Source organism: Cibotium barometz, chromosome 12 (assembly GCF_041138505.1).
Source record: "Cibotium barometz isolate CiBa-2024 chromosome 12, ASM4113850v1, whole genome shotgun sequence".
NCBI lineage: Eukaryota > Viridiplantae > Streptophyta > Polypodiopsida > Cyatheales > Cibotiaceae > Cibotium > Cibotium barometz.
In genome coordinates, this window is record NC_141057.1 from 35072976 (window position 1) to 35096349 (window position 23374).

The window sequence follows — 23374 nt, forward strand, 5'->3', positions numbered from 1 at the left end:
TCTTGTCCGCCTCGGGACTTCAGTGAGTGTGAACTTGGAAGCGGTCATAATTTATAAGTGACTTTTGGGCGCCCAAACTTTAATGAAATGGGAACGCACTCACTTATAAATATTGGCTAAGTCCTAAGGGCTATTTGAGCCTAGATTGGGTAATACTTACCACCTGTTCACATGCCACACAACCATGTCAGCAAACAGTTTCACACGCACGGTTCACGGGCGGGCGTCTCCTAGCCCGGAACTACACATAGGTCATGCAGGCATGAAAACAGCATGCAATTTCATTTGCAGGCAAGCACATAAAGATGCTATGCAATGCAGCATTGGCATGAGCAATTTCCGTTCATGAAACCATATAAGACGAGGCGTTTCCAGGCAAGTATATGCAATACCAGACCCAGTGGAAAGCCAATCCTCCAGGCGTTTCCGGGCATGTACACAAAGGCACAAGTCCCAGCGGAAAGCCAAGTCCTCCAGGCGTTTCCGGGCATGTACACAAAGGCACAAGTCCCAGCAGAAAGCCAAGTCCTCCCTATATTCCGGGCATGATAACATCAAGTCCCAGCGGAATATCATATCCAACTATACAGCATGACACGTGTCAATCACCTGCATAGGCATATTCCATAAGCCATGGACACGAATCCAATATGTACATAGTGTGAAAGCAAGAGTGAACCATTTGGGTGGCCAAATGGTGACATTCCCCCCCGCTTCTAAACAGTTGTCCGCAAGTGAAATGCATCCAATTATGTCTGAAGCACATGCGGGCAATCTTTGAAGAACTCTTCATCTACCCATTTAGCATCAATGGGAAGATAGTTCTTAAACTTCACAAGGTAACGCCTCACAACTTTGCCTGCAGCAAGCTTGCGTTCCTTGTGATACACAATCTGCTCTGGCTGCAAGATCTCAAGCTCATCCACTTCTGGTGGATCCTCAATGACCATTTCACTGGGCTCCGGTCCTACATACTTGCGAAGGAGACTCACATGAAAAGCATTGTGTATGTGCCAATGACTAGGTAATGCCAATCTGAAAGCCACTTCATTGATCTTCTCGATCACTCGAAAAGGTCCATAGAACCTGGTTGCAAGCTTAGGATATGCACCCTCTTTGCCTGGCCTCTTTGCAAGTCTTGCTTTCTTAAATTTCAGCAATACCCAATCATTCTCTTTAACATCCAATTGCCTTCTATGCTTGTCGACAGCCTTTTTATGCTTGTCTTCTGACCTTGCAATGGCTGTCCGCACCTAAGCAAAAGCAATATCCAAGTCTCTTACATACTCATCAGCTGCAAATATCTCATCCTTTGTGCGAAGGATGGGTGGCAAAACCACCTTACCATAAACAATCTCAAACAGGGCCTTTCCCGTAGATGCATGCACCGTGTTGTTGTATGCAAATTCCACAAGCGGTAAGTACTTCTCCCAAGAAGACTTCTGATCCGCCACATAACATTTCAAGAGATCCAACACGGCTGAATTTGCAGCCTCACTTTGCCCATCCATTTGAGGGTGATAAGCTGATGAGAAGTCCAATTTGGTGCCCATATTATCAAATAAGGCCCGCCAAAAGAGACTTGTAGTCCTGGGATCTCTATCCCCCACAATGGACTTCGGCATTCCATGATGTTTGAACACTTGTGCAAGATATATTTTAACCATATGCTCAGCTTTGATGGTCTTTTTGACCGGCAAGAAATGAGCTTGCTTGCTAAACCTGTCCACAATTGTCCAAATTGCATCATTACCTTGTTGGGTACGTGGCAAGTCCATAATGAAATCCATTGTAATACTTTCCCATGGCTGCGTGGAAATAGGCAATGGCTGAAGCAAACCTGGTGCCTTTTGCCTATCAAATTTGACCTTTTGATAGGTGATATATGCACGTACATGTGCCTCTATGTCCTTCCGCATACCTGGCCAAAAGAAATACTGCTCAATCATGTGCGTAGTAGGCATTATGCCTCTATGACCAGCATATGGAGGAGCATGGCACTCATCCAAAACCTTTTGCCTCATGTCAGACACCACACATAGGCGGCAATTATCTTTCATGAGATAACCCTCTTTGATCACATATGAGGCATGTGCATGACCAGCCATCAAATCAGCCCAAATAGTGGCAAAATCAGCATCCGTATGATACAAATTACGCATGGTAGACAAGTCCCCATGAGAGGCAACCGAGATAGCTGCTACATATGGCTTTCGTGACAATGCATCGGCCACTACATTCTTCTTTCCTGGGGTGTGCAAGATCTGAAAATGAAACATAGAGAGGAAATTGGCCATCCTCATATGCTTCTCTGACAACTTAGTTTGAGTAAGAAAATACGAATGGGCTAAAGCAAGCAATCAGCCCTTAGCCATTCTGCTCTTGGATTTTGAGAAGGCCTATGATAGAGTGAATTGGGACTTTCTTGAGGGTACTCTTAGTCATATGGGCTTCTCTCAGAGATGGATCAAGGGAGTTTCATGCATGTATTGTGATGCCCACAGTAGAGTTCTTGCTTGCGGTGATAGAGGAGAGCGGTTTCAGATTTCTTGCTCAGTACGACAGGGCTGCCCATTAGCCCCTTTATTATATATCATAGTTGCAGAGGCCATGAGCATCTTTCTCTGCTCCACTGCTGGTATTTCAGGATTGAGGTTGCCTCTTCGTAGTCATGAGGAGTTGGTTGACTCTGAGTTAGCTGATGACACAGCCCTGTTTTTGGAGGCTTCACATATATGCTTATGTTCCTTCCGGGTAGCACTAGAGGAGTTCTGTTTGGCAACAGGGGCACTCATTAATTGGCACAAATCTATTGGTTTTTGAGTTAGTGATTCACCGAGAGTTGATTGGGGTGCAGAGCTTGGTTTTACTTGAATCAACAGAGGATGTATTGCTAGATATTTGGGATGCCAAGTTGGGATTGATATTTCTCTTGCACAACAGTTTGCTCCGGTACTTATGAGTATCGCCAGGAGGATACAGATTTCCTCATGTATTCTATCATGCCTGGTGGGAGATTGAGGAGAAGTAGTATGGAGGAGATCATACCAAACACTAGGCTTAGTCCAGTGAGGATTGTTGGTCGCTCGGGGAAGCAGTGGTTCATTGACCCTTCTCCTCAGATAGTGACTCATGGCTCTTGGTGTTTGTGGCTATATGGTGGCAGTCCTCTCAGATATCTTCAGTGGGATCCAGGAGAGTGGGAGTGGATTGATGCCTTCGATCCTTTGAAAAGCCTTCCTTTTTTTAGTTTCACTGTTCGGAATGCCAGGCTTCTCCTTACTCGACAGATGCATAGGATCCCTACTCTCAGGCCTCATTGGGAGAGCTATGATATTTCTCCAGTGATACAGCGCAGATATTAGCATAGACTGTCACTCATACAGAAGGAGCCAGATCTCTCATTTCTTTTGGTTATTCTTACATGGTGGTCTCCCCACCAATCAGTGGAGATCAGTTTTCGGTGTAGCACCTTCCTGTCCTAGATGTGCGGCAGATTCTGAGTCCGTACAACATTGTCTATGGGGGTGCAGCATTGCACAGCAGATTTGGGGTCCTGTAGCCCAACTTATGGGCAAATTGTGTGGCCGAGCCATGCATGTGACTTGGGGGGCAGTTGCTTGGCTCTCCTAGTCTGGTCCGCAACTTTTTTATGAGGGTAGTGGTACAGATTTTGTTTTTTTTCATTCGTAGAGGTATTGCCTAGCATGGTTTATTGCAGGATGTTCCTCACTCTGATTATACACCCCCTAGACAGAGGATTGACACCAGTTGGGAGATTATTGCCAGTATTACAGTGGAGAGCTAGATGCACGGAGGCTATTGAGGGTGTCCAGATTTTTGGGTCTCAGTGCATTAGTACTATATGGGGTGATATCATCCACACTCTTATGGCTACTTGGGCTCGCATTCAGGGGCCCTCTCGTTCTGCGCAGGCGAAGCGTGTGATATTTATGCGGGAATGGGACCATGGCATCTTCTTTTCCTCTAGTACCATAGGTCTTACATGGCATCATGATGCTCCTCAGTGGTTGAAATCACCTTACATATTGGGGTGATTCTATTCTATTTTTTCGGCTTATAGCTGTGATTGTTGTATGTTTTTCTCATACTTAATAGAAGTCTCTTTCTGAAAAAAAAGAAAAAAAAAGAATTAACATGCACATTTTGGTGCTCAACATTATTATGGACAAAAACGAAGTATGCACGAAGCGATTTCTTTATTGCTTTATTAATCTGAATGTGACTTACAATGGAAATAGTATCCTCGTGAGTGCTAGGATCGATCACATGCTTTCAGCCTCTACAGATGGTATTTTTCTTGGTTTTGTAAGTCTTGCGGATCCAAGCGAGTATGCCAATGCATTCCAATTAATACATCACATCGCTGCAATGGTGCAATGAAAAAGTTTTCATGATCTTGATAGGCTTGGATATGAATGCGAACCTTCCCAAGCACAGGTGTGACCTTCACATCTTTGTCCACAAAGCTGAGCATGCAGTTATGTCAAATTTCCATATCAGATGTTTCCAAACCCAAGGTGGAATTGACTGGGTGGAGATGAGGTTCACAGTAGATTAATCATCAAACCTAAACAATGCAAGCAATCCTTCATCTCTCCCCATGCTTTGCATACCCTTTGCTCCCGTGGGGCGTGTTCTGTCTTTCCTTGCATATTGGGAATTACATTCATATGAGCCTTCCCTTCCCTTTGCTTTGTTGCATTGTATAATGTTCTTTCCTTTCAATATATTGGGAGAACATGTGGTCTTTGCTACCGCATTTAAAGCATTTCCCTTCTTTGAAATATGCTTCCTCTTGGGCAATGGAGAGATCCTCAGGCTTGTTCTTCTTCCACTTTTTTCTTTTGGAAGTATTTTACCATCATGGGACTTCGTCAACGGTGGCTGTCCACCTTTCCTGTGCTGAAAAACAGGCTCATTCTTGCCCTTGTGCAAGCTTGCATCAGTGCGTGCTTGCACGCATTTGACATGCAACTTCTTCGCAGAGGGGCCAGAGTTTGTCAACTGCTGAATAGATTGGTTCGGGTACACCTCCAATCCAGCCTCAAACTTGCGTTTCTGCTCATCTTCACTAATGGTCATGAATGAGACTACCGTAAGGTAGTTGGCCTTGGCCATAGGGTTCCTCATTTTAGCCCTCTTTCTGAGAGAGCCAGGCCCATTCCTTTCCAATATTCTTCTCAAAGCTAGGAGGAACTGAGTGTAGAACTTTCCTTGAACTCTGTCCAAGACTTCTTTGTTGGCGTTAATATCCCGTCTTTATGAGCAAAGACAAAGGTAGCTCTTTTGCCTTGACCTTTTCCTCAGCAAATTCTATGAACTTTTCACCATGGGAATAAGAGATATTCTGAGATTCGAGTACCCTTTGAAGCTCAGGATTGTCATGAAGAGATTTTAGTTGAACTTCCCTTGCCTGGAGTTGCTCATGCAGAATCTCTATCTCCGACCTCATGCTCTACTGGACACCGCTCTTGTACTTGTTCGGGTGGCGTGGCGTCCACATGATCAGTTGAATGACCACAAACAAACATGCACCTTTAAATATCCTTTAAGACGGACATGAACAAGAGCATATAATCAAATAAAATGATGAGCATAATGGCTAATACCACACTAAGGCTGGAATTATCCCCCCCTCCCTCTCTTTTTCCTCCTGCTCCATCCCATAAGATATCTTTATTATCCAAGGAGGTACTCAAGTTTAAGCGTGAGGGTGTGAAACTGGTCTCTAGATCAAATAAAATACGACGTTCCAACTTCAAGAACTCCTGATAGACTCAAGGGTTCTCATTCCTTTTACTAGCTCCCACAAACTGTGTTGTGCCTGAAGTGGTGTCCCACACAGCCTTCTGTAGAAGGGTCTTTGCTCTGGCATCTAGTGAACAGTGCTAGGTCAATGCTGACCTGGAGGACCACGTCCACAGGCCTCCTTGTGTTGGGATGGTTCAGCAGCAGATTCTCTCCAAAGCTGTCTTCAGGGGCCACGGGTGGCAATTTGGGATACACCTCTCTTCACGTCCTTAGAGGTCTACCAATCTGGAACATAGATACAAGCTAGTAGAGCAGCCAGAAAACTCCCAATCTGTACTCAAAATTTGTCTACAGATGCATACAAGGGTGGCCCTGTATGATGGTCCAAGGCAGCTTCAAGGTGGAGCATCAAAAGCCACAGCCCAACTGCTGGGATAGAGGTTAGGGGGGGCACTGTAGCGGCGGCAGCTGGAATCACTGGGGGTTGTGAGGGCAGCGGCTGGCGGTACAGGCGCTTCAGAAGTAGTAGTTGGTGGTGTATCAAGGTGCAGCAGTGTGGAGCTGAGTGGTGCTGCCGAAACAGGGCTCAGACGGCGGCACTGCTGATGGCGGCGCTCGGCATTGCAGGGCTGCACTGTGTGGCATTGGGAGCTCTGTTGGGCAGAAGTAGACCAATGATGCAGCATGCAATCACAGGGCATCACTGCGAGGTGGCTACCGGAATGCATATATAGCGATGAAGAGAGTTGCTAAGGCAGTTCTCTGATGGTGGAGATGGGAGCTGTGGGCGGCCTGGGGGCTTCTGGCGCACAGTTGCAGGGGTGCCAGTCGGTGCACAGAGAGGGGGAAGATGGGTGCATCAAATAGATAAGAGAGGGGAGAGGGTGGTTGGCAGGCCCATGCACCTGTCACACACACATGTTGGCCCTTGGGCTGGGGTGCCAAATGACAGGGGCTGCCTTCACACCCACTTAAAGATGGCGCACCCTATATTATACAGTGTCCGGCCCATTTTATAATAATGTGGACCTGAAAGTATATTAATCCACAACATGCTTCAACTAAAATAAACCTAGTGTTTGAGGGATACTTACTATGTGCAAACAAACCACAACCTAGGAGCAGGCAAGTTCACATGCACAATCTCACTGACCTCCCTTCGCTCTGTGACATAGGACTCAGTGTGACATAGGTAGGGGGGCAGGGGACTCACTGTGACATAGGTAGTTCTTGTAATGCGAAGTATCAAGGCCAATAGGGACTTCCACGTATGTGGATTGTAGATTGTCTGTGATGTAATGAAGCAATTTTATATGCACACGCACATGTATGGGTTTGGGCCTACGCACATGGACCTTGGGTCCCTTGGGCATAGATTTGGGCATGGGCATACTATTAGCTATTGTGAAGTGGCTAGAAATATATAAGTGACCTTAGTCTAGGCTACTATACACCTTTTTACCTTTTATGACCTTTATGATCTGTTTCGCTTTTTGATACCTTTTGGGGATCAATACTAATCATGTCTTGCTTAGCAAGCTTCCATGGAGACCTCTTAGACTCTATGTAAACATGTCTACATGTCTCTAGACTCCATGTAAACAAGTCTCCTTGACCTCTCTTCCTTTCATTGGACATGGAGGTGTCTTGTAATTGCTAGGACGTGGATGACTTTGCCATACACATTTACCACGGGTATGAGCAATGTGGAGTTTCTAGATGGTTGGATGATGCATGATCATGATTTTGGTATTGGTGATGCACATGGCAACATGACAGATGATGATCATGATGGTCTTTCATGGGTGATACGCCTAGTAATGCTACCTACTTCTCTAGAGATCATATTGATGCATTAGATCATAGTGAGGGCCGATTGGAGGATCTTGAGTATTCGGTTAGTGATTCATCCATTGCACACGAGATTAGAGATACTCCATAGGATACCCATGAGCATATGATGGACCATGAGGAGCATTGGCTTGAGGTTCTGGTGTTACATGTGTTGGGCTATTCCTCTGAAGTTTTTTAATGTGGAGATATCTATGGTTCAATCACCATTCGATCTAGGTGGCCATCACACACTCATGACTGGGAGTGATACGACTTACCCTTTTAATCTAGGTGGCATGAGATCTATAGTTATGATCAGGCGACTCCTTGGTTTCACATCCGATCCGGGAGGATGGCATTTTTAGCCTCATCATTGGTGTTATTCCTTTCCATTTGATATGGGAGGGATCATACTCCTTGGCGACGACATCGACATTTTTGTCATAGATGTAATTTTTGGCCTTTGTATATAGCCTTTGCACATCTCTTTTTGTGCACGACCACCCTTCATTTTCGAGGACGAAATCATTGTAGGAGGGGATGGTTTGTAATGAAGCAATTTTATATGCACATGCACATGTATGGGTTTGGGCCAAGGCACATGGACCTTGGGTCCCTTGGCAATAAATTTGGGCATGGCATACTATTAGCTAGTGTGAAATGCCAGGCACTATAGAAGTGACCTTTGGTCTAGGCTTTTGTACACTTTTTTACCTTTTATGACCTTTATGATCTTATATACCTTTTGGGGAGCAATACTAATCATGTCTTTCTTAGCAAGCTTCCATGGAGACCTTCTCCCATGTCTTAGACTCCATATAAATGATGTTTACATGTCTCTAATCTCCTCTCCCTCCCTTCCTTTTATGCGAGCAAGCAACCCCCAAGCTTTGAAGAGTTTACAATGTCTCATGAACTCCTTGAACATCAGGGACGTTATTAAAAGTTGCTTTACCCTCTGTTTCTTGTAGAAATTTATGTACATTGAACACGAGTCCTTGAGATACAAGAAGACTTGGCCAAGTCAATGGAACATGTATCACTGTTTTTCGTATGCCTCAAGGAACAGCTTATTGTGCCTCTCACTTCTTTAGATTTCTCATTTGGGTAAGCCTAACAAAATCCTGTTGTTTTTCTTCTGATCTTTGTGTGTGTTGTTTTTCTTCTGATCTTTCATTGTGCGTTCCACTTATGGCCTCAAAGCTTAAGAGTCAGAAGAGGTGCCCCGATGGTGAGGGCTCTGATCATCTTCCATGAAGATGTGTATATAACATCTTCCATCTTATATACACCTGCACAGTACAAACCTGCACAGTACACTAACCAAGCAAAAAATTAAAAGAAAAAACACACAGAAAGCATGAGCTTCTGGGCTTAGAAAGATGGAGTACTATTTAGCTGTCTGCTGTTCCTTGGTGCTGGCAGAATCTTTTCTGTTGCTAATGGGTGGTGCCGTGCCATTCTTAGTGAGCATACTCCAAGTTAAGGCCAGCTGGTTTAGGCTAATTTTCTCTATCTAAATTGGTAAATATTATTTGTCAACAAACTGTGTCCTTCCCTTCTCCATTGCCTAATTTGAAAGCTTGTCTGGTTTGATAGGATTGGTCCTTGCATACGACAGGAGAGGAGGGAGCCGTACTCCTGCAACCGTTTTCGGTCAGCAGAGATACAGTCAAGAAGCAGAGCATCAAAGTTTATATATTGTTACCTTATGTACACTAACAAAGGCAGTTGGTTGCCATGTAAATTGCAAGCGGATTCATGCATTGACAGACCATCTGTAGGATTACAGTCCCAGCATAACACAGAAATTTCTTTGAAAGCCTTATCTTTTTGGTTGCCTAGGTGATGTAGGAATCAAGGAATGGGGGCCTCCTGCTTATACTGCTATTTTCAGTGTGGGAACTTTCTATATTTGTGGTCCAAAACACATGGACTGTATGTCTTCCCAGCTTTGAGAGGGAAGATGACTTTCTTAACAGAAAAGGCTGGGTCAAACGTGCTCCATTTACTGTTTATAGCTGCTTTGTTGGCTAGGTATGCAATTCAAGTAGATTGACAATGTATGAGTACTTAACTTGTATAGTGCACAGATTAATGGCGGATGCAAATATATGGCCAATGCAACAAACACACGCCATAGCGGCATAGGCTAGGTAGATATGAGGGAAAGAAGGGTGTTTTCTGCCTTAATCACGATTGTGTTGGCGGAGGACAGTTTTGGCTACATCAAGGCAACATTACTTGTTCAAATTTGGTGTTTCACGACGTGGCTGGCCATGGATTATTTTGTAGTTGGTTTGTGAGTTTTCAAGGACTTAAACTATTAAATTCTCACTTCGAAGGTAAATGCAAAAGATGCTGTAAAGCTTCAAAGCCTTCAATTAAAGGTGTTACTAAGACAAAACAATTAGCAACACTAGGTTATTACCATAGAAAAAAGCAAAATGACATGCTTTTTACTGTGAAAGAGATTAGGTTGTGTGCACTTTATAGTTATCACAGAAGAAAAGAGGCCGGAATTATGCGAGGGGTGATGTGCAAGATACATGGTTTCTTATAAGCAACACATGTGAAAAGAGGCCAGAATTATCCAGGGGGTAATACGCAAGATACATGGTTTCTTATAAGCAACACTTGTGAATAGGTCATGTTTCTTGCAAGGTGTTTGAATGTAGTTAATTTACTAAGAACATGGAAAACCCAACGTTGAAATTTGACCTAAAGAACATGGTATGCCTAAACAATCTAAAAAATTTGCTACAGAGGTAATGGAATTTTCAGCTAGCGTATCTTGGCTTGGAAATGCTTTCTCTTTGCTGCATGAAGTTGGAGATTGGCGTTCACGGCTTGAAAGAAGAGAGTTATCTTGACACTCGTCTTGTAATTCAGGCAGAAAAATGAGAAGCTTAATGTGTTGATAAAAGTCGCCTTCTACACTATAAAGGGATGATTGGAGGTGAAGATTGTGTGGACAGAGCCTTTCTCTATCAAGAGGGCTTTTAATGAATATCAATCTCTTTACTTGGGCACCTTAGTAGTGAATTTATGATTGGCGGAAGGACATTCATCCATGTGGCATGAAGGATGTCCATCCACATGGCTACAAAATGCATCTTTTTCTAGTTCTAGCTTTTAAAGCAACTAGGGTGTGAGTAGTTAGCTACTCTTCTATGCTAAAGGGTAGACTGGTTGCTTTCTTAGTACAATCAGCATAGGCCTTCAGAAAGCATTCTTTCCAAGATGCTAATGGTTTTTGGTGTTGGCTGTTTGAGGATGCAGTAGTCTTTGCCTATGCTCCTATCTGTGCGACCTTCTTGTTTTGACATGGTGTGGAAGCTAGCTTCACCTGTGCTTGTAACTTCTAGAGTGCAGAGAGCTTGGGAGGTTAAGAGTCTCTCAGCTTCCTCGCAACAAGATGGTCCCAAGCCCCATAGCCATCAAAAAGAGGAGAGCATGTAACATAGTCATGAGGCCGACTTACCATTGTATGTTATAGTATGAGAGTACTTTCCCTTATAGTATGTACCCGTATCTCTTTATGTGAATGGTTGTAAAGAAGAGAAGAAGATAGAAGAAAATTCAGTCATTCATCTCTCTTATATCCTGCTCTCTCTTGTGTGTGTGTGTTTGCTTGCAAGGAACTCAAGCTCTTTCTCTCTCTTGCATTCTCTTTATCTCCAACTCTCTCTCTAGTTCTCTGTCTTTCTAACACTCACTCTCTCTCTAATTTACTATCTCACCTTTCTCTAACTTCTTCTCTCACTCTCGTCTGTCTCGCTACTCATATTGGGATTTTTTTTTGAGTTAATCTCACACGAATTCTTCTCACCATCTGTTGAAGAGGAAAAGGCAAATTTAATAAGCATTTTCTTCATAATTTCATTCAATTACTACTGTGTTTTTTAAAATTGGAGGAAGCCATTTGAGAAGTTGAACAGGCTCCAGGATAAAGCGAACTTATCTTTCCAGAACACTAGTTGAATCTTCAACATTTGCTCTAGGTGTCTTTTGTTTAGATGTCCTCGGTTTTTTTTTTCATCGGTATCTCTTTTGAGTTGATCTTGGCCAGAGGCTATTGGGTTGCTATTGATGGGATACAAGGTATGAGACACTCTAAATGGTAGTTGCTATCTTCTCTACTCTACAGAAACTTGTGTTGAGAACTACTCAAACCATTTGCTACCAAGCACACATGCAATCTTTGGTTAGATCCATCTATAACCATTGCATTGAGAGGACATTCCTTATCACTTATGCTGGTCACCCCTCGTCTGAGGCATCTTTGTCGTGTATCTTGCTTGATCGTGCTCTCTACCACTTTGAACTTGTTGGTTGCACAAGCCTCTCATGCTCCAAAGAAGTTGTCACAAGCTTTTGAGCTGTTGAAAAGCACCTCATGTCTTTGGCCCTACTCTCTGCCGCTTTTAACTTATTGTTAGCTACTCAAGCCTCTCATGCTCCAAAGAAGCTGCCACAAGCTTTTGAGCTGTTCAAAAGCACCTCGTGCCTTTGGGTAAACAAGGGAATCTCTTTTACAGTATTGGTATTTGAACAAGGCAATCTCTATCTTTGAAGAAGCTCAAAATAGGATAATGTAAGAGTACTCTTATTTGTTATGTGCACAAGTGACACCCTCCACTTTCATTATTGCATGCTACTCTCCACTTTCATTAATGGAAGTGCTCATTTAACCGGGAATAGCATGTTTCTCTATGATTATAGTTTTAAGGGGAGACTTGTGCCAACTCTCCACCATGCCTTGTGTATGCTCTTATTTTTCCACTGACGCCACACACGAAAAAGATTCTATGAGAGATTTCTTCTCTATTCAATGATTGGAGCATTTGGCTTTTTTTGATAATTACTCTCAAAATTCTAACAGGTGCGTTTCTAGTAGATTCCTTGTTTCTATATCCGAATTATTTTTTTACTATGATATTATTCCATAATGTAATGAAGCGGTGGACACATAATTGTGGACACGACTTGTACATATAAGACCAAGGGCCAAGCATAAGTGTATTGGGCCAAAGGGCCAATTGTAATTGAGGGCCATAGGCTTATGGGCCAAAGGCCAAGTGGGGATGGACACTAATAAGTGTGTGTGAAAAGAGGGCCATGGTATATAGGCCAATGTGAATAGCTAATTACAATTAACTCATACTAATCAAATTTACAAGCTAATCAGCTTTCATGGCAATCTTACCCTTCTCTCTACCCATGGATGGTGCTCCTACACCCATGTTGTCACTCCATGCTTTGAGTGACCATAGCTAGTTCTTTGCAGTGGTATCAGAGATTTCCATCCATTGATCCTATTTTTTTCCAAATTTCACCATGTTTTGATGCAGAAATTTTCAGCCATTAGGTGCTTCAAGAAAACCCTGATTTCATCACCTTTCTTGCTCTTACCACTTCAAATCTTTTAACCATCACTTAGACAACATTATGGGGGAGTTATGGGACACATTAGGCATATGATTTGAGCCAAGAAGAGGCCACAGCTGAGCGGTAAAATTCACCATGTTGGCCCGTTTTTTGTGTGAGAATCCCACTAAGAAAGCTTCCAAATCATGCCTAAATGCTCTATTTATTTTAGCAATGGTGTTCCTCATCATATCCAAGCTTTTTGGAGGCCTATTTCTTGAGATTTGAAGCCCATAAACTCTCCAAAAATCTGAAAAACAGAGGTCCATGTTTTTTTTCATGGCAAAGGTATTCTTCACCATACAATCATTGGCAAGGCTTTGAGGCAATCTTTGAGCAATTGCTATGCTTTTCCTTGTATTTCTTGCTTGAATCTTGGAGCTCTTGAATCCTTCTTCGAGATTTAGGGCTTTCTTCCAAAAAACCCTAATTTCTTGACATTGGCCATTCCAACTTGCCATTAGGCTTGTCTAATCATCATTAATCACACTAATGATACCATTACACAAGCTAATGCTTCAAATAGACCAATGATCAAGCCATTTGTCTCAAGTTTGAGAGTTTTTGATCAAATCCATACACGATTAGATGCCATTGGAACCATTTGATGCTTCTTTAATCATTGGTGTGACATTCAAGCCATCTTAATGCTTGGGAATGTCAAGATACATGCCAATCCATATGCCTTTTGCTTCACCTTGTTTCTTGATGAAATTGGAATGCATTGATTGGCATTGAAGGCATGAATCAATACTTGTAATGTCACATGGTATGCTTATGTGAATGCCTAATACACATGTACATGGAGGTGTTGATTGCCCATGTGTTTGACATGCCTATGTAAGAGACATACATGTGTTTTCATTGATACTTTCCCAACAAGCCTTAAACCTTAAACACCTCCGTTCTGACATCATTTGGATCCCCAACTTACCATTTTTTGTTTGAGGTCAAACTTGTGCCCACCCAAAAACAGCGAGCTATTTAGGACAAATGACATCATAGGATGGGGATGTACATCATTAGGGCTTCCCAACAATCCTTAGTACACCCGAATCCGATGTCAGTTGGGGGGTCAAACCTATATGGTTGACTTTGATCAAAAAGTCAAAACAGAGGATATCTGCACTTTGACTTTGGTCAAACCCTCTTAGGCATAGTTAGTACTTGTCATCACAAGCCCACACATCAAATTTCATTCAAATCCAATGACTTTTGAGTACTCAATGCACAAGCAATGCCCGCAATGACAAATGATATGTCACAAGTGATGATGATGAGATGAGAAGCATGATGGAAAGTATGATGCAAGAGATTACGGGCACTATAACGAAAACACTTGTGTAAGAGATTAGGGGTATGCATGGAGACATGAAGACCAAGGATAAAGACAAGGGTGGACCGTCTCACAAGGTTCGACAAGCTCATGTTGAGGACAAGGAGAACTATCACCCAAATTTTCATTCTACTCATGGTGCTATGCGCAACCCAATGTTTACACACTCACCCAATGATGCCAAAGGCAAAGGTTATGCATCTCCAAATGAAGGTTCAAGAGTCCCAAGGAGTGATGGTCACGTTCCATTCAAAGGGAATACTCATCGAGCGGTGCTTCAAGACCTCATATTGAGGAAGATTTCTTTGGTGAGTTTGAGGATTACAATCATTATGTGGATGGGCCTATGCATAGGTGTGGTGACCATCATGGCAATGGAGATGAATGCAAGGATGTGAAGGATAAGATCATCCTCTCAAAGTTTAGTGGTGAAGGCACTAATAATGATGTCTTTGAGGGGAGTGGGTCAACAAATTGGATCTCTATTTTGAGATGAACCCTCGAAGTAAAAAGCCTATGGTTTACTTCGACACTTACACTTGAAAGGGTATGCTCATGCATGGTGGAGGCATCCCTAATCACAAGGTTATGAGGCCACAAGTTGGGATGCTTTCAAAGAAGATATGAGGGACACATTTACTTCCAAGATACACAAGGATAAAATGGTTTGTGAATGGAATGATCTACAACAAAGATACATGAGTGTGAAGGAGTATACACATAAGTTTCTTAAACTTATGCTTCATGTTGAAGGTTTTAGTGTGAGGAATTCAAAATAGTCAAGTACATCAAGGGCTTAAAGAATGCAATTGGGACGGATGTGAAGGCACAAAGAACAACTCAAGGATGCAATGATCTTGGCTGAAGTATATGAAGAAAAGTATGCAAATACATGGGTGAACCATCGGTCGGATTATGGGTCAAATGCTTTCACAAAGCCATCTCCTACCACTCCAAATGTACCCAAATTTCCTACCGTCTATGGTAGTGGTGGAAAACCATACAATGTGGATACTTTCAAAGGTGGAAATACTTCTCAAAAGCCTTCACAAGTGGAAATACTTCTCAAAAGCCTTCACAAGTGGGTGCAAAGCCAACTAATGATGGGGTCACCAAGACCAAATTTGTGAATGAAGACCACATTAATGAGACAAGGGACAAAAAACTATGCTACAAATGTGGTGGGAAGTATAGCAAGGAGTGCAAAGCCCACAATGTCAAGATTAATATGGTTTACTCAGAGGTGGTAGATAAAGAAGTGCAGCCATGTGAGTTTGTTGATGCCGACTATTCTTTAGATCCAGATGGGGAGTTTCCTTTTGACCTCGGTGGCTCTCTTGGTGATCTTCATGATTATGATGATTGCTTACCTCATACTTTGGGTGCTACAAATGCATATGAACACAATACTTCTCTTTGTTCTATATCCAATGAATCTTATGCCGGTTGCAAAGGGGCACATACATTGAGATTCAAGGCTAAGGTCAAGGACAGAGATGCATTTGTGTTGGTGGACAGCGGTAGCACACATAGTTTTGTGAACTACAAGTCATTGAGAAATCTGAAATTATACCCAAATGCATTGGCAATGAAAAGAAAAGTTGAAGTAGCAAACGGGGATAGCATGGATTGCACAATGATCTGCAGAAATGTGGAATTGATGTTTTCAAAAGAGTACACTTGCAAAGCTGAATTGTTGGTACTTGATATGGGACCCATTGATATGGTGTTGGGGTGTGATTGCCAACACCTCCTTCCATGAGATCATCAAATGACAAAGGAGAGGTGAAGCCACCACTTGAACCTATTGGGAACCATTCACTACATCCCACCATGTACCATCAATCCTGGTATTACCGTGCATAAGTGCGACCTCCTCTATGAGGGCCTTAGCCATTACCACCCATGGCTCTTGAGATACACACATATCTTGCAAGATAAAGGCCATCTCCTAGTGACCATATGTAATCTGACATCTAATAGGGCTGCCCCTCCACTCCTCTTCGAAGTAGTAACATGTTCCCAAGAAATCCACATCTACCCTAGCTTATTTCCTGCTCTAAAGGCAAGAAAAAAGATATCATGCTAATCATAATGGATTGTGCCACTTTGAGCCGAACATGCATAGGCCAACCTTGAGATTTCCAATACACAAACTTATCATTTATCCTTGCAAAAATCCATGCCAGCCTGTGAGTCAACATCAACTCCAATCGGATAACCAAGTGGTGTGTGATGCATCCCCATTGTATAACCTGTCCATTCCATCCCAAACCAAGCAAATCACTTTTGGTATAGCTTATCAGAGTAAATTTCTGAAAATAATGTATAACCTTGAAGCAAGATCAAACGTATCCCAAACAACCATAGCCTTCTGAACATTATCTCTTTGAGCATTAAAGGAACATGAAAAAATCATTTGCCAATGCTTGGCCGACCATCTGCTCTCCGCTTGGAAGAGTAAGCCCTACAACTTCACCATCCTTTACCAGCTTATCTAGTCGAGATAAGATTGGATGTGTGACAATTGCAAACAAGAGAGGGCTAAGTGGGCATCCCTACCTGATTGATCTCATCAAATGAACGGGATCAATCACCCCAACATTAATCATAAGCCTAGCCATTGTATGTTGGCTCATAGTATAAATCAAAGAAGACATGCGAGGGCCAAATCTCATAGCCTGCATAAGCTGTGAAAGAAAAGGCCAACTAACGTGATCATAAGCATTTTCAATATCCAATTGAATCATAACCACCTCTTGCCTCGAGGCCCTTATATAATCAATTCCAATTTGTACATTCAGTATATTATGCAAAATATTTCGACCTTTAATAAATCCATATTTCCTTGGATGAATCAAAGTAGGAAGAAATCGCTGCAACCTGTTGGCCAAGACCTTTGCAAATATCTTATACATGGCCCACATTAATGTGATTGATCTCCATTGACGTAGACTAACTGGGGATAGAACTTCTTTAGGCAATAAACGTGCAAGCCCAGTCTTCCAACTTCTAGGCATGATGTCTATATTCCACACCTCCTGAAAATACAAGAGAGAGGGACCTTAAACTCATCAACATACTTCGTGAAAAGCTCATTGAGGACCCCATCCCGTCCTGGACTTTTCCCTTTAGCCAAATGCTTCAACAACTCTTCCACCTCATCCACAGAAATATCCCTTTCCAATTCATTTGTAGAAACATTTGATCCCTAGTGATGACAAACCAAGTGAAACAAAGACTCTCTAACTGCAGAGACATCAGGAGATATGACCTCTTGCGGACCCAACAAATGGTGATAAAAGTCCATACAAACACAAGTAGGATCAATAATCAATACTCCTTGCGTATCTTGCATCCTGAAAATATTCTCACGTGCATGATTTTGCTAAAAACAAGCAAAGAACGTAATTAGAATCCATTAGGGCATCCATTCAAGCCATAAGCTTATATCTCACATATTGATTCTCATGCAATGCTACAACCTGATGGGATCAATAACTATCTTAATGTCAGGGCAAGAACCGTCCTCTTGAACCACTTGGTTTAAATCAACCACTTGGTTTAAATCAACCACTTGGTTTAAATCAACCAACAACGATTCTAGGTTCCGTAACCTCTCCCTAAAATATGATGCATTATGAATCCCATACTGGCGAGCAAGCTTTTGAATATTGAACATACAACACTCCCAAGCTAACACCCTAGCCCGGCCTCATAAGTTTTTTAACACCTACAACATAAACTGACGGAAAATAGTATTCTCCAAGAAAGTATGGTTAACCTTAAGAGGAGCGTTTCCCAATAACTGCCTATAAGCATCCATAGAATGGCTATACATCTCCAATACCAAAGAGAAATGATCTGACAAAATATGATTATATTCCACCTGCATGGACAATATCTCTGGCAGAAACAAATCATGTTGGCAAATATACATTCGGTCCAGACTGTTGAAATTAGAGCAATGTGATAAGCTATGGTGGATCAAATACTAGAATCAACATCATTAACAAAGTGATTAGAAAATAATTAACAAATAGCTTAATGTAGGTATGGATAATAAAAAATAATTAAGATGTGATTAGTGAGTAATTAACAAATAGCTTAATGTAGGCATGGATAATAAAAAACCAGCAAATAGCTTAATGTAGGCATGGATAATAAAAAACCAGCAAATTCTCATTAGGCCAATGCCTCAATTTATAGAGTTTACATCCAAGCATCTAATCCCACTGATTTCTCCTTGATTCACTCCACCTCTCTTGCTTGATTCTCTCCACCTCTTCACTTTTCCTAGAATATCTCCACACTTTCTAAATCTTCTCATGCTACCCTTTATTCTCTCCCAGTAGATTCTTCTCACCTTTTCACAGGTTCTTTCACATTTACACATTCTTCTCACCTTTTCACAGGTTCTTTCACATTTACACATTCTCTTTTACAGCCTCTAACCAAGGGCTTGTTCCCGCACACACCCTATTCACGTGTATATTTCAACGCCTCCCCTTAAGTGAATACTCCTAGCACACCTGGACCCTATACCAAGTTTCTCTCTTACTTAATAGCCCGTGACCAGTGCCTCAAGTCCCTAAACTCCATAGTCCTTGACACTCTCTCTCTCTCTCTCTCTGTGTCCAAGGCTACTACAAGTGCCCGCGACCTTGACTAAAGTGCTCATACATACATCTATCTACCACGTGGCCTACATCACGATGGCTCAGAGGTGGTTTTACTTTGTTGGGGCAGGTTACATTGGGTTGTAAGGTCTCTCTCTCTCTCTCTCTCTCTCTCTCTCTCTCTCTCTCTCTCTCAGAAAAGATGATCCGACTCCACTTCCTTTGGAGCCTCCATGAAGTTTGCCGATGTCGTTCCTTCTCCATTGGGTTTGCTGTAGCAGTCTCTTGCCATGTGTCCTGGCTTTCCATAGTTGTTGCAAGTGAAGGTCCTTCCTCCTACTCTGCCTCTTCCTCGTCCTCATCCTTGAGAGAATCCTCCTCGGGTGAAGAATGCTTTTTCTTCTCCTGCTGTTGAGTCGAGCTATTTCTTCTCTTTGCCTCTACTCTCTTTCTCTAGAAGAGCTGCTTCTATCTCGTGTAGCTTCAATTCAGGTACATTCTTTAGTGTTGCTACAATGTTTTCATATTCTCCTTTGTCCACACTCTTCAGAAGTACAGCTAGTGCCTCATCATCTTCTACCTTTTTGCCAATAGCTGCCACTTGTTGCTTAATGCTTTTATATCTGTTAAAGTGTGTGATTAAAGGTTCACTTTCCTTCATGTCCAATTTGTAGAATTGCATTAACAGATTTATCTTTGAATTTTTACCTTGTGTGCCAAATAATTTATTGAGTTCATCCCATGCATCTTTTGCCCATTGTATCCCTGTGATGTGATGAATGATTTCATCATTTAAACTGAGTGCAATAAGTCCCAATGCTTTTTCATTCCTGCTCTTCCACTCATTTTCCCCTCTCGTCTCTGGGCATTCATCTCTTCCCTTAACTAACCCCCACAGATTTTTCCTTGTGAGCAAATATATGGTTTTTGTCTGCCATGTGTAAAACTGCTTCCCATTAAATTTGGCTATTTCTTGTGCTGTACTCATGGTGATGTGAAGGGGGTCTTACCTCTTGATCCAATTTCAAGATTCAAGGACAGTGTCTACCCTTTTACAACTCAATCTAGTGTTTAAGAGATGATTACAACAAATTTATCAGCATAAAATCACTAGAAATTACATTAAATCAAGGGTAACCAATTTGTACGGAATGGTTGGAGTATCAAACCAACTACGAATTGCAATATGAAGTTATAGGGATCTGTATTAGATACCTAATGGTTAATTTGAACCCTCAATTGTACCAAAATATAGTGATTAGTACACTGATTAATCAGTGATTAGCAAATTAATCCTCTGTTTTGTGTGCAGAAAACAGAGTATGTAGGGAGTCCAGATCTGGTGCCTTAGACTTCAAATGAGCTCAAATGCTTTCAAAGCCATCAATAGCAATGAGTCTAGTAGAGGATTAAGCCAAGAAACACAAGATTTGACCAAATATTGAAAGCTTAATCTCTGTTTTATCAAAGTCACCTGCAGATTTGATGAAGAGCTTGGATCTCACTGTAGACTTGATGAAATTGAATTCTGACTTCACCACCTTGTAGAGCATGCTTGAAAACCCTCCGGGGCTAGACCCACTGGCTGAGCAAGACAAGATGTCAATTTTCCTAAAAAGACGGTGCCTGTAAATGTGCGAAAATCTGGAGTTGTAGGCGGCGGTTTGCTGTGTGGATTCAACTGGCTGGAGCACAAGGATGTTGGTTACCTATGGCCTAATGTGATGTGTGCAAAGAGCTAGAGCTCCTCCACCAGCTGGGGGTACAGAGGCTAGTTGAAAACTAACTAAAATTTTGATTAATTTCTAATTATCTACTAATCCTAATTAATTAGATAATGGGCTCATAAACCTGATGGATTCTAGGCATGGCTCTGATACCATGTTGAAATTAGAGCAATGTGATGAGCTATGGTGGATCAAATACTAGAATCAATATCATTAACAAAGTGATTAACAAATAATTAAGATGTGATTAGTGAGTAATTAACAAATAGCTTAATGTAGGCATGGATAATAAAAAACCAGCAAATTCTCATTAGGCCAATGCCTCAATTTATAGAGTTTACATCCAAGCATCTAATCCCACTGATTTCTCCTTGATTCACTCCACCTCTCTTGCTTGATTCTCTCCACCTCTTCACTTTTCCCAGAATATCTCCCAAAATATCTCCACACTTCCTAAATCTTCTCATGCTACCCTTTATTCTCTCCCAGTAGATTCTTCTCACCTTTTCACAAGTTCTTTCACATTTACACATTCTCTTTTACAGTCTTTAACCAAGGGCTTGTTCCCGCACACACCCTATTCACTTGTATATTTCAACACAGACGAGCTCTTGTACCCAGGTACTATTGAGAGGTATATGTAAATCCTATCTCATGCGAGTGTAGCCCCTCCCTCCCTCTCTCTCTCTCTCTCTCTCTCTCTCTCTCTCTCTCTCTCTCTCTCTCTCTCTATCTATCCATCTCTTTGCTCACTCTCTATTTCCTCCTCTCTCTCTCTCTCCTTCCTTTTCTTTGGTCACTCTCTAGATCCTCCCTCTCTCTCTCTCTCTCTCTCTATCCAACTTCTTGTTCACTCTCTACAGCCTCCTCTGTCTCTTTCTATCCTTCTCTTTGCTCACTCTATCCTTCTCTTTAACAACTGTCTCAGTCCTCCCTATCCCACTATGTGTATCCTTCTCTTCACTCACTCTCTCTATCCTTCTCTCTCTTTGTTTTCTCTCTCTATCCTCCCTATCCCACTCTCTCTATCCTTCTCTTTACTCACTCTCTCTATCCTCCTACTATCTCATTCTCTCTATCCTTCTTTCTCTTTGCTAACTCTCTCTGTCCTCCCTATCTCACTCTCTCTATCCTTCTCTCTTTACTCACTCTCTCTATCCTCCCCCCCCCCTCTCTCTCTCTCTCTCTTTGCTCACTCTCTCTATCCTTCTCTCTCTTTGTTAACTCTCTCTGTCCTCGCTATCTCACGCTTCCTATCAGTCTCTTTACTCATTCTCTCTACTCTCCCTCCCTCCCTCTCTCTCTCTCTCTCTCTCTCTCTCTCTCTACCATTCTCTTTGCTCTCTCTCTCTCTCTCTCTCTCTCTCTCTCTCTCTCTCACACACACACACACACACACACACACACTCTTTATGTCCTTGTCTTTGCTCACTCTCTCTATCCTCCCTCTCTCTCTCTCTCTCTCTCTCTCTCTCACTCTTTATGTCCTTCTCTTTACTCTCTCTCTCTCTCTCTCTCTCTCTCTCTCTCTATATATATATATATATATATATATATATATATATATATATATATATATATATTTCCTTCTCATTTCTCAACACAGTACACCTAACTCATGTTTTGCATATATAGATCTTCGAGACTACAAACTTAACACTACCTTGTTTTGTTCATCCACAATACAGAAAATGTCAATATTTTATTGCTTTGTACGACATGTTGCACATAAACATCGTTGCAAATGTCAATGATATCTTATTGCAAAACCACAACATGCATTGCTCTTGCCCTCTTTCTCTCTTTTTTCATATGAAATATAAGATCATGACATAATCATAAATAATTACTAAACCCAGTCACTTGAATATTCACAAACAAATATATTTATTGCACTACAATGAAATCTTCACATCAAGACACCCTCAACAATGTCCTCTTCGAGATCAATACAAACAATGTTCATGCCTAATTTGTGTGCTAACATATCACAATCTCCACATCCAGCAGAAAGCTCTACTATCACTTGCCCTTTTTTTACATAACGCTTCAACAGGCTATCCCAAAAGTTATATCCATATGGTGACATCCACCTACAAAGAAAACATCTCTCTTATTTCCACAAAAAATGTAACACCCTTATTTTGGAGCATAAAAATGTTTGTTCCATACCTTGCCATGCTGTCCCATTTACGCGTCTTCCCCAATGCATCATGTTGCAAAGGATCAATGATATAATCAGGTGAGAAAGGTTGTGTATGGTTTACTCCAACTATGCTCATGAATGTAGCAATGACAAGGATATATGTCTGTACAAGAGTATGAGATGATTTTTTGTAGCAAAAAGTGATCTTCAATGACAACCTCTATGGTTAGTGTTGCTTACCTCTTGTCCAAACGCCTTTCCAATCTGCGTTGTACACCACACATTCACCATGGTGTCTAAGGAGAAGCCATATTGCTCGTCGGCCTCCTACGCTATAATGGTTGCCACTTGATACATAATAGCGATGACAATAATAGAGACATTCTTATCTAAGATGGTCTCACAAATCTGAAGCATTAAAGGCTCCTCTCCATCTACGTGGCATAGGTAAAAAATGTAAGAATGACATATACGTAACATATACACAACACTTAAGGTCTTAATGAAG

The 23374-nt window shown here is 41.8% G+C and overlaps 1 protein-coding gene across 2 annotated transcripts in view; it reads left to right on the plus strand.

Moving 5' to 3' along the window:
• The window catches only part of EMB2739 (embryo defective 2739), a 48074-nt gene extending 38403 nt beyond the window's left edge, over nucleotides 1–9671 (plus strand). For both annotated transcript variants that reach the window (XM_086806405.1, XM_086806406.1), the window contains exon 4: nucleotides 9208–9671. The gene's annotated coding sequence lies outside the window, so the exon portion shown is untranslated. The remainder of the gene's footprint in view (nucleotides 1–9207) is intronic.
• Nucleotides 9672–23374: the final 13703 nt, after the last annotated feature.